This window comes from Ambystoma mexicanum, chromosome 2q (genome assembly GCF_040938575.1).
Source record: "Ambystoma mexicanum isolate Mex_15411 chromosome 2q, UKY_AmexF1_1, whole genome shotgun sequence".
NCBI classification, from domain to species: Eukaryota; Metazoa; Chordata; class Amphibia; order Caudata; family Ambystomatidae; genus Ambystoma; species Ambystoma mexicanum.
This window is the reverse complement of record NC_090924.1, coordinates 230902822-230915453: the sequence shown is the minus strand read 5'-3', so window position 1 is coordinate 230915453 and position 12632 is coordinate 230902822. Positions and strand designations below refer to the sequence as shown.

At 47.7% G+C, this 12632-nt stretch overlaps 1 protein-coding gene across 3 annotated transcripts in view; it reads right to left on the bottom strand.

The window, feature by feature from the left end:
- IL4R (interleukin 4 receptor) overlaps positions 1 to 6810 on the bottom strand; it is a 318820-nt gene extending 312010 nt beyond the window's left edge. For 2 of the 3 annotated variants that reach the window (XM_069647185.1, XM_069647187.1), the window contains exon 1: positions 6539 to 6810. The gene's annotated coding sequence lies outside the window, so the exon portion shown is untranslated. Of the gene's footprint in view, positions 1 to 5849; positions 5868 to 6538 lie in introns of those variants that run through there. The other variant, XM_069647186.1, reaches the window with a different exon arrangement.
- Between the last annotated feature and the right edge of the window lie 5822 nt (positions 6811 to 12632).

Here is a 12632-nt window from a genome sequence, read left to right as displayed (position 1 = left end):
TAGACAATAGGGCTACTCTGATTACTGTGTGCACTTAGGTGGAAGGGGGATAATAGAGTCTGCTTACGTTGCTGTGTTTATGGGATAGGGTGGTCATCTGTCTAGGTTTTGGGGGACAGTCAGCCCTACAGATAAGGGGTGTAACGCCGACTTGTACTCCCTAAAAATAGGCAAATACTCTAAAAAAATAAAAATAAGGGGGTAAAAATACTCCCAACAGAAAATAGGAAACAAGACTTGCAGGACCTTGTGGACCTGCTTTCATCCACATGGATCCATGGATATGATGACATGGTCGTGTAGGTATTACCACAGGAAGAAACTACTATTGTTACTGCCTAATTGGAAGAAGTAAACCTGTGTCTTTTAATATGTATGAATAACTAGGTGCAAAGGAATTATTATTTCAAAAACATTTCTGCTTTCCTGTTAAAACATTTTTACTCGCTTATAAAATACTCCTGTTGTGAACTGGACTTACGATTTTACTCCCTAAAAAATAATTTTACTCCCAACTTTAAAAAATAGGGAGAAAAATACTCCCACATCAAAATCTTATCTGGAGCACTGGGGACAGTAATGTTTTTTTTCAACATGTGTCACTATTCAGATAAGCTTCTTCAAAAGTCTCAAATGTCCCTCTTTTTGGAAAAGGTTCTATAGGTGAATTATTTTCAAAGCATTGGGCCTCATTACAAGATCGGCGGTAGCTGTGCCGGTAAATCCGGCAGGCTTCCGATTGACTTGTGTATTTTTCCAGCGCCTGGCTTCACGGAAACACTGGTGGATTACGACCCTGGTGTTACTGGAAGTCAGGCGCCGGAAAATCATTAATCCCATTCCCATTTGAGTCCCATAGGAATCAATGCGTATGGGGATGACGAAGCATCTGCCGGAGCTTCCATGAAGGTCTGCGGGCGGATGCCATCCCACCCGCCAGATCAGACCTGGCGGACGGCACGGCAGCCGCCCGCACACTCGGAGTGTGCCGGTCTGGTAAACGGTGCAGGTAGGCTTACCAGCACCGTTGTTACCAGACCGGCACAATCGTAATGAGGCCCAGTGTCTTGTTAAAGGTGTTGCCATGTTAATGACCAGTGCTTTAAATGGGCCGGTCCTGCCTGGCCCTCAGTACTCATACGGCAAATTGTATTCTGCCTCTCCGGAGTGCAAGGGTGAGCAGGGACAAAATGGCTCTATCAGCCCTCACACGTCTACAAACCAAAACACAACGCAATTATAAAGGTAAAACAGGGACAGTTAAGAAATATACCTCCTTTGATTACTATACAAAAACCCACCCCAGAAGAAAGACAGGGAAGATGCGACAGACTGTAGAAAGTAGCATTTTGAGCTTAGTTCCTGGGGTGGTAGGTAAGGTACTACCAGAAAGGATATCTTGGTCAATACAGGGGTGATCGTGACCTAATCAGTCTCTAGGGCCCAAGTGGATCGGGTGGGGGTACTTCAGTGTCACAGCAACTGAATTCGGTTCTTGATGGGCTGATGCATCAGACCAAGGTTGAACATTTATGCAAGCTGATCATGCTCAGTCGAGCAAGCAGGATCGCGGAGGCCCTGGCAGCAAGCGGGCATCAATCAGGGGCGAATGCGGGTGCCCGGTGTGGTGAACGGTGATGGTTCAAGTGCTGCAGGTTAGGGCAGTCCCAAACGGGTGCCCGGTGGGGTCAAAAGTGAAGGTTCAGGTGCTGCGGTTTAGGGCGGTCCCAAGAACGCTTCAACGTTTACGCCGGTCAAGTCAGGCTTTAGACACAGGTGCTGGTCATGAAGTGGTGACCAAGGGGGCGTCGTGGTGCGAGCAATGTGGCAGCAATTCTCAGGCTAGCTGGGGCAAGCCATGTGGCAACCTCAAGTTAGGATCGGAGATCCAGAGATTCGGTTTTGGACAGTGCAACTGTCCCAATGTAAGTCCAGGTGAGAGTCCCCAGAAAGTCTCTTCGGCCTTAAAGGATCCTCGAGGAACTGAAGGTATTCTAAGGAAGGGGTGCGAGAGTCCTTCTTTTAAGGGCATAATAAGGTCATAAGTCCTCAGTTGATTGGTCTATAACTAGCCTACATTAGGGAACAATCCCTGCTCCTGGCGGGAGTGGACTTTGTCCTCTTGATCTTGCAGCCAAAGTGCTTTGCTCCAGGGGTAACGGAGGAGACAGGAAAGGGGAAGAGAGACAGTGAAAAACTAGATGTTGGAAGGCTTCTTCCATTATCCAGAGCACTCCTGCCTATCCTACTCCCACCCCTGTTACCTCCTACTGATAACAAAAGACATTTAGCCATGCAGCAAGTGCCCCGGGATGAAGCTACGCCTCCTGAATGGGTGTGCCTCTTTGATACCTGGGCCGAGGGCCGTTTCCGGCTGTGTGGCGGTCTCTGGGAGAGGGGGTTACTGGCCCCTACAAAATGAATCAGAGACGCTGAGTCTTCAGGGTTTCTGTCCAGCCAGGTGGCAGTATCGGCCTGTCTGACCCTACTACATATTCCCTTCCACAGCAGAGCTGACTCAAAGGAGCTGACACATGTGCAATATCAATTGGTTTGCGGTGGCCACGATCATAACTATTGCCATGCACTATGCCTGAACTCAGTCACAGCAAATTCTTAGTGATTACCCTGCCACCATCATGGGGTACGCATGATTGTTGTAGTTTGGGTACACTGGGCATATCTTAAATGTTGCTCTTATGCTGCAGTGACTTTGCTGTCAGCGCGGCGGTCAAGTGGGCCTCTTGTGACATTTGAACCTGCTCTGCACCACAAGCAGAGCGGGTGCTGCGGATATGGCTACTTATACAGCAGGGCACAAGTACACTATGCTTTTAGCATGGAGTTGCGACAAAGGGGGATCTGGTTAGCAGATTACCCCATTGAAGATGGAATCACCTGCATCATTTTATGTACTAAAAATAAAAAAAGCCAGGGCTTTGCACCCTTGCCAGATGGCAATTCCTCACAACCGGCACTTCCAATTTTTGAGGCTGTGTGTGCCGGCACTTCTCAAAGCCTGAAAGAGAGTACCAGTACTCAACTATGGGGTGAGTGAAAATGAAAGTTTTTTATTTAACTTTATTGCAATGAAAGACTAAACTCCTGCCGTCTTCCCTTTGCTATGGAAATCTGCGACCTCCCCCTCCACCTTTCTCCCACAGCGGCAGCAGAAACGTCTTATTGGGAGAGCAAAAGGAGCATGTGCCTTGGGGCCCCACCCTGGTGGGGCCCACAAGGCTGTCTGATCTCAAGAAGTCAGGTCCCATTTTCCACTAAACTTAAACAGCACACACCAGGATATTTCATGGCTTGACTGTTGTGCTCTGCCTCTGACCAATTCATCCTGTAATGCTTTGTGTGTTCACTAGATTGTGTGTTCACCACGGCACAACGCCTGTAGCATGCTCACTTATCTATGGGGATTACAATTATCAGTGGAAATGCACGTGCCCCAATGTATACCAGTAGTAGCAATTCGTTTAGATCTTGGGCTGTTTTCTTTAACAGGTCAGGCACTACTTAAAAGAGAGCTCTTACAGATAGAGCCAATGGGAGGATAGCCCAGGGGCAACGCACTCGTCTTGGAAACAAGGGGTTTGGTCCCCGGGTCCGCGCTTAGAAACCTCTGGGTATTAAGCGCGTTATAAATAACCAATTACAATGAAAGAGCCAGCATGCCCTCTATTAACTCTCCCAGGCAAAGCAATGAGAAGCATTACAGAACACTCATTATTGAAGGTTAAAGCACTTAATGAGAAGTTTATTCAGGAGAAAGGATGGGGATGGGGCCTCGAATGGGATAATGATCATTACCAGCTGAAATTAGCATTAACAAAAAAGGTAGAGGGGTGGGATTGGTATCATTAACATACTTGTGCTTCTCCTTTAATGATACGCTGCCTCGGGACTATTTGCCACGATGGCCCTCTCCACACTTAAGGAGATTCTTAATGGTGCTAAGACTCTATTACCGACTGTAGCAGTATACGGACCTCGGCTTGGCATTTCTAAAGCCAATGGACATTGTACACTATGCAAAGCAACTCCTCTGCTTGAAACCAATAGACACGTGCTGACCTGTTGTCTATTTTTGATGCATGAATACATGGTGCATTTAGGGCGATGTGTGCATAATCTTGATCATATGAAAACAGAACGTTTTGGAGGTTGCTGCCCATCTGGCACTCACATATGCCTAATCATTGCACTGGGCAGGTTATGGGCATTAAGGGCGAAGAAGTTAAAAGGTCTGCAGACAAACGAAACGAAAGTCAACTAACTTGGTTAACCCTTTTACTGAATTATGCTCGATTATACGACGATTTTAACAATGTATCACGTGTAGGAGTATATATGATGGGAAATACTATATGACGGGTTAACCTTGATTTTCACATATGTTTAAGAGTTTATACTGGATTAAAAAAGTGATGTTGGAACATTGTGTTAAATGTGGAGTACTATGTTTTCTATGATATGTGAAAAGTTTATTTAAGCTGTGGCACACCATAAATAAAAGGAAATGCATATAAATGCATCTGTGTGCCGCAATGGTCCCAATACAGCTCAGTGTGTTAAACACGCATTGCAGAGATGTGTGTTCATATGCAAGATTGCAATACGAAATTCCACAATGCAGACTCAGCCTGTCTTATGTTTGAGGTTGCTAAACCTGTGTGTGTTTGTACTTTGTTTTGCAGCACAATGAGTCATATTATCACTGCTGTGCCTGCACCAAATAGCAGTTTCTATAAAAACAAAGACAGCATCACTACGGTAAAGATCTACAAAATGGTTTCTTCAGACATGGGTTGTAAAACCTAGGAAACTACCCCCAAACAGGAGCATAACTTGCTAGTCCGGTGAGGTGATTGGAATGGTTACCCAAATTCAAGACTGTATAACCAAAGCGCTCATGCTCGTATCCTGGCTTTGCCAGCAGACGATACTGTGATCTTGGACAAATCATCTTATATCACTGCCAGTACTGTGTTGTCTTCAGTGTACAGGTTTACCTCTCACATGCTATGTGGCATTACTTATCCTTTTACTTGATCTTTCTTTGTATGTAGGCCATTTGAGTGGAAGGGGTCCTAGACAGAAGAGAGGGCACCCAATATCACAGGCCTCCGGCAAGCATATTTTAAGGTCTGCCTATTTGACACAAAAAAAGGGCCGACTTTTTTGCACAATTCAAAGGCTCTTCTGCGCATCATAAATGCAATCCACAACCTTGTGTGTTTGGGGTATGCAAAGCTTTAAATTATGACATGGACACCCAGGGATCACATAGATTAGTATGCTGGTTCTTGTATACTTTCCTTTGTAAAGGAGACAATAAACTAGCATAATTCCCATTTTGCATAACACGCTTCTATAGCGTTCTGATCTGAAATGTCATGTTTGGTTTTGAGATTTGTGTACTTTCTAAGACATAGATAGAAAGTGATACAAATAGAGAACTAAAAAAATGGAGTGGGTCAGTCACACAGTGTGTGGCTAAATGAAATGGGTCAATGAGCATCGGCCAGGGTCCGATGTGGGGTCTATTTTAAGACCACCTCAAACTGAGCCCCAGCCCACTTAAACCCTAGATTGGTGAGGGGAGAGGCCGCGGAAACACGCGCGACTCTTATTACTGGGGGAAAAATAGCCAATGTCTAAAAAAAAAAAGTGATGGGCTCAAGGAATGGAAGGCATAAAAGGTAGTGCTCTCAGCTGAATTCATCCCCAGTGCCAGTGTATGCCATTTGTTAGAATTCAGCTTTTGTTTCCCTCCGTCTATGCCTTTTGTATGTGTTGCTGAAGTTCACCGGCTTTTGCTTTGGGAAATCTGGTCACCCTACCGTGGGAGGATGGAGACGCTCCTTAGTTTACGGTGTCTGATTCCAGGCAGCTGATGGACACTCCAGTCGCTGCCTTCCACCCTGTCCTTGGCGCTCGCGCAGTCTGCAATGCAGAAAAAACTCGGAGGTCTTGAATCGGGCACACCATGCCTCCAGGCGCTATTACATACATTCTGGTGAATGCCCCGTGTTAGTGTTCTTATAGTGGGGATTATGACATTTCAAGGAAAACCGGGTGGCAGACTTACCTGGGGGAGCTGACGTGTGCCATTACTCAGTTCACCGATAAATACTGCAGTTACAATTCCTGGAAGAAATAACGCTTCCAGCTCTGTGCCGTGACTCATGAACGCGACCGAAAGTTAGAGCAGAGTTGGGCAGTTTCGTAGAACTACTGCACGACTGTCTCACGCGCTCCCCTAAAGAACTGTACAGCAGTTCACCTCAGGGGGACTGGCTGTGAAGCCAATGCATACAAGCGAAGCCACCTTTTATCAACCAGCATATTATTTATTCACAGATAAATAAGTCAAAGGCCGAACATCAGCTTTCCCGGAGGTAGCAAAATCGTCCCTTGAAGGTGTTGGGCACCACAGCAAGAAGGCAAGCCCATTCTGGCCAATGCATTTCCCGTGACGCCATCAAAGGTCCTGTCATAACAATACCCACACATATCATCCCTGACCTACCTGGTCAGACCGCAGGGTGCTTCTTCGGGCTGTTTTTTTAAAAAAAAAGTGTTCTCCCGACTGCCAAGGGTGAGCAGCCGGCGTATTTCCAGAGCGGCAAAGGGAGGGAAGCTGTCCAAACTTGTGCCAACCCGCCGCCTCGCGCGTGAAGTGAGAGGCGAGTGCCACACAAGCGCTTGTTTCCCGCAGTCCTCCGCCGCCGCCGCCGCGCACAGGGCAGCCCCCGCCCGGAAGATGGCTGCTCACGTGGCTTCCCAGAACTTGCGCTGCATCCGAAGAGGGCGAGCCCTCGCGTAGTTCTGTAAATCATTACATTGGAAGCTGAGGCGGCCCGACTGGGAGGGATTTGACTGAAGTCCCAACCGCCTATCAGCTGCAATGAGAATGTAAACATAAGCAGGCATGTACAAAATAACATACCCATTCACTAGAGCCCCAAGCAGGATCATTATTCTGGGGTGCAAGCTTCAACACTGCTGAGTATCTACTCTGGCCTGGGGGCCGCTTTACAATGACACATTTCTCAAGGAGTGTGCTGTGCGTGCTTGCAGCAAGTGATCATTACTATTAAGGCTCCCGGTTTTATTGTATTTATGTTTGCACCATTTGCGTCTGTATTTATCCATAATAATTGCTGGCCATTTTATCTGTATTCATCCACATATATTTCTTGCTATGTAAAAAGAAAAAAAAGCTTTAACTAGTATTTGTTCATATTGAGTTACAGGGGGAAAAAATATGTGCACCTGGATGAATAGAATGGGAAGCTCCTACAGCTGCGTTCTTGCACAGGTGCTGCATATCTGCAGACATTTCAACAATTTAAACAAGCGTTGGCAAAGCCAACCGTTTGGGCTTTTGGGTAGGCATTTGCCAGGCACTGATACAACGGTGCTCCCTGGCCATAAGATCGCAACAACTGGAAAATGAAGTGATTGCTTGAGAATATGAAGTCAGTACCTGGCAAATGCTTATCTAATGCCTCCACCCAAAACTGTTGATTTTGTTGTTGCTTGTTTTTACTGGGAATTTCAGTGCATGGAAGAGATATGAATCCAGTAGCTGAAGGCACACTTAGTTAAGACATTTTTATTACACCGGTAGCCATTTACGGATGCAATTAAGCCAATAACTCTCAGTAGCCTGCTTAGAAATAACACTGGCAGGCTAAGGTTTGATATTACTGCTTGATAGAGTAAGCTCAAAAAGATCCCAGCAGGATGTATTTTGGTCAAGGCAGGGCAAGTAGTGGGGCAAAAGGCCATAGGGATTAGCATGGCCATAGGCTGTCAATGGGAGGGTAAATAACCAAACACTCACCACAAGATGTATATCCCTTCTCACATGTCATCTCCCTTCTACCTGTATTCCAATGTGAAATTGTTTTGGCTTATAGGTGGCTCTTATGCGCAATCTAATAACCCAAACTAAACAGGTCCTCCTCCCCCACCTACTCAGATACCTCATCCTTGTACTGGACTCAAATTAAGTTCTGTATCCAACACACATTCTGAAAATATGAGAAGTAATTTAGGTGCATTCTTTAAGAGGTGCCACTTTACAACCAAAATAATCACGTTACGAATATATTTGCTAGTACACCAAACGGATAAACGTCATTCATTGATCCTGCCAACAAACCACGTGCTAAAATCTGCAGGACTACAATCGGTGTAAAGCTAGACAACTGTCATGTGCTCGTGTTCGCCTAGTAAAGAAAGTGAGGGCCCTGCTGTAATACCCACACAACCATAACTCTGAGTAATTATGTAATAGAAGGGGGGCCCCATGGGGAACGCGCAAGCGTTTCCGCCGGGATGTTTTTGGGAGCTGCACAGGCCAGCGAGTGGTGCCCGTGGTGGCCACTTGGGGACAAGTGCGGTGCCGGTTGTTGCCACTTGGGGGCAGTGTGGTTGCACTCCTAGTGAGCGACACGCACAGAATAAAAAGAGAGCCTTTTGGTAGCCTCACACAGGATTGATTGAGAGCTGCTTGTCAGCTCTGGGCAGGGTGGGGAAGAATTCTATTAATTATTACCTTTTAAGGAATGTAGGGATGCTATATTGATTATAGATGGCAGGAAATAGTTCTCCTTAGTGAGGTGGGACATTGTTAGAAGCCTTCGGCTTTGGAAAGGGGGTCGCCCCTGACTGTCATTAAGAGTATACAGCATAACTAATAATAAAGAAATTATATAAAGTATACTTCTTAAAGTTAGGTACTTTCTTACAATACATACATTATAAACAAGCCAGTAGCAGGGAGATCTAAATAACCAGGCTCGGCAGGAAGTAGATTTTTGAGGTGCTGTTGGGGTCAGTGTCATTAATTGATACATTTTACTTAGTGGAGCAGGATGGCAATACAGGGTGCCTTGCCTAGGCTTTGCGGGAGGCACTGAGCATTATTAGCAGGATATCAAAAACCCAGCTGGAAGGGGCAGTACGGGCAGTTTTCGGGGGAGACGGTGCCAGGAAGGGGAGGCCACAACACAGAGCAGCTTTGGACGGGGCCCTTGCAGCGGTGGTGGCTTGGAGCCTGCAGCAGGTATGGGAGAGGTATGGGCCAAAAGGGCCAGAAAAAGTAGGAGGGGTAAACCCCACAGGGCAACTAGGAGTGGGGGAGCAGATGTCAGGGGGGGGTAGGTAGTGGGCCGGGAGTTGATGAGCAGGGCGAGGTTGCTAGCGGGGGAAGGATGGGGACAGAAGTGGGCACAGGACGGGTTAGTGATGATGTTAGGGTCGGCTTGGACCCAAGAGGGGTGACGGTGCAGAGGGGCCCAGGTGGGAAATGCCTCCAGAAGAGTGCAGGTGGTAGAAGGAGGACAGACAAATACATGAAGAAACAATTTCAATTCCCAAACAAATAAATAAATAAACAATTTAAATTCCCCCCTTCCTGTTCCTTGTTCCCTCCCCTCCCCTTAAATTCCTCTCAGTCTTCATATCCCGCTTCCTCCCATCTTCTCCCCGAGGCCACACCCCTCCTTCAATACCTCTTCCCCCTCTTTGTAACCCAGGGGTAGCCCGTTCATGCAAACAGCACCACCCCTCCTTTACCGCGCTAGTAACCCATTGTGCTTCCCCGACCCCTCCTCTGAAAGGGCCATGTCATTAGATAGGGAAGGAAGGGGAAGGTATGGAACGACCTCCCCACAAAATAGGGTGGTATGAAGAGGGAATGTTATGGCCCTCTGGTTACACAGTAAGGTGGAAGGAGACGGTTAGAGATCCCCCTCCGGCAGGCGGAAGAGGACAGACTAGAGGGCACAGTTACGGCCCCTAGCACGGCAGAGCATAGGGTGGAGGAGAGAACTCCTCGCCTGAGAAGAGAAGAGCAGGAAGGGGTTGGTGCGACCCCGCCGAGAAGATGTGACAGGAGCATTGGGGTGGATGCCCCGGACTCGCCCGAAGAAGATCTGCCCGGCCAGAGCGTCCGCTCGCAACAGGAATGGTATTTAACAGGGGAGGATGAACAGGTGCAAGAGATTTGTGTGCCTTGGCAGGATAAGGAGCACAGAGAGTGGAGAGGGAGGGAAAAGGTGCGGAGGGGTTTAAGGTTTGAAGGGGAAGACGGGGCTGGTGGTAGCAGGAGTGCGAGAGGACGGTGGGGAGATTGGTCGGGAGATTCTGCTGATGTTTTTCGTCCTCGCAGCAGGAGCCCGGTGAGGAAGGAGAGGAGGAGTGTCGGTGTGGAGGCCAGGATGACACGTCTAAGTGACGGTGGGGCAGGAAGAGGTGAACAAGAAAGGGTGTGATCGGTGGCATGGGTCAGGCTGGGTACTAGGTAGGGACACACAGCACACAGTGGGGGGGTTAGGGCACTGGGCATGGGGAGGAGAAGGAGAGGTTGTCCGCAAGGGCATTGGTGAGGGTGATTGGAAGAAGTGTCTCCTCAGTTGAAGTACAAACGGACAAGGTTGTGGAGCCCGTGGCACAAGGGGTGCTAGAGGTTCCTATGAAGAGGACATTGGAGAGTGCACAGAACGCCACAAAGATGCCTTATATGGGCATTACAAAGCCACTGGGTGCGCATCTGATGGTGGCGACAAAAGAGAAAATATGGGCAGGGGAGTTTGTGGATGTTTTTAAACTTTTACACAGGGAGGTGAGAGAAAAAGAAGGGTCCAAGGAAGAGGAGCAGGAGTTGGCTGCAAGACCAAGGGTACCGGTGACAATTGAAAATTGGACATCAGCATTTATTATATATGCAAGTGTTTATTGCGAAAACTTCCCTGAGAGGTGTGTAGCGTTGCTAAAATACATGGGCATAACACGAAAAGCCTTTATGAGTTTTGGGGATTTTCTTGGGTGAGATAAGAATAAGAATTTAGACAAGGATGGGTGAGCACAAGCAAGCGGTATGGGGAGAGATCAACATGGACTTATGGTTACGGTGGATGGCGCCTACGCGTCCAGCACCAACGCTGCATACAGCAAGTGGTTTACCCTTGCCTTACCGGCCCTTTAATGGTTGCCCCGCCTCTGAGGGGGTGGAAGGTGGAGGCATGGGTCAGCCATCAGCAGCATGCTGGGCAATCAATAAGGAAAGCTGCACAGGAACGGTTTGCAAATTTAGGCACAAGTGTAGCCAATGTGCAGGATGGAATCCGGTTACACAATGTTTTCAAACAGGGGGCAGGGGGAGAGCTGTAGGGAAAGGCCTATACTCCAGTTAAAGTTGAGGTTCTGGAAAAGTGGCTCAGTTTTTACCCAGATAGGGAAGAGGGCAAGATTTTGGGGGAAGGTTTTTGCGATGGTTTTAAATTGGGTAATCAGACGCCAAGTATGCAGCGGTGGGTGGAAAATCTGAAGTTTGCTAGGGAGTATTTGGAAGTGTTGAGAGTGAAGCTGTACAAGGTGGTGGCAGCAGGGAGAGAGGTAGGGCCATTGGCAGATTTGTTGGGTGACTGAATGGTGTCTCCTTTGGGGGTCGTGCCTAAGAAGGCAGCAGGAGAATTCAGACCAATTCACCATTTATCATGGCTGGACGGCATGTCAGTGAATGACTTCATTGCACGGGAAGACTGCAGGGTGTCCTATGCCAGGGTAGACCAGGCAGAGGGCTTAGTGAGAATGGAAGGTTGTGAGGCGTTCATGGCCAAATGCGATATCAAGGCAGGGTTTTGTTTGTTACCGGAGCATCCGGAAGATTTTTGACTGCTGAGGATACAGTTCGAAGGCCAAATTTTTGTTGACAAAGCGTTGCCTAGGGGCTGTGCAATTTCATGTGCATTGTTTGAGCGTTTTAGCTCTTTTTTGCAGCGGGTTTTTACTTACAGTTCGGGTTGTAAGGGAGTGTTGCATTATTTGGATGATTTTCTTTTCATCAGTGGGGCAGGCAAAGAACAGGAATGTTAGAGGATGCTAGAGGTCTTTCAGACATTGATGCAGCAATTGGGAGTGCTATTAGCGGAGGATAAAACTGAAGGGCCGGTGGTGGTGTTGACCTTTTTAGGTATAGAGCTGGATTCTGTGGCCATTACCTCATGCTTGCCACACAACAAGGTGAGCAGGCTTGTGGGGTTGCTTGAGAAGGCAATTGCGGGCCGTAAAATGACACTGGTCCACATGCAGAGATTAGTGGGGCATCTCAATTTCATGTGTCGGGTAGTGGCCCCGGTCGCACTTTTTGTTGAAACATGGCACGTTCTATGGCAGAGGCTAAGTACCCATATCACTGGGTGAGGTTGTCGGGAGGGGTCAGGAAGGATTGCAAGATTTGGCTAAGATTTCTGGAAGAATTTATTGGGGTGTCGATGTGGCTGCAGTGGGACCCAGTTTCATGGGGAGTTCAGGTTTTTTCAGACGCGGCAGGTTGGAGTGTTCTTGAGGGATAAGTGGTGTGCCGAGAAGTGGCCTGAGCATTGGCACAGAGGAGGCAGAAGCATAGCCTTTTTGGAGTTTTGCCCGTTGTTAGTGGCAATGGAGTTGTGGGGAGGGGAGTTACAGAATAAGAAAGTACATTTCAATATCGACAATAAGGCAGTGGTCAACATCGTGAACTAAGGACCAGAGGGTAGCCAGAGGGTAGCCAGGTTAATGAGAGAATTTGTGCTGCGATGTATGAAGTTGAATGTGGTGTTTAGAGCAAC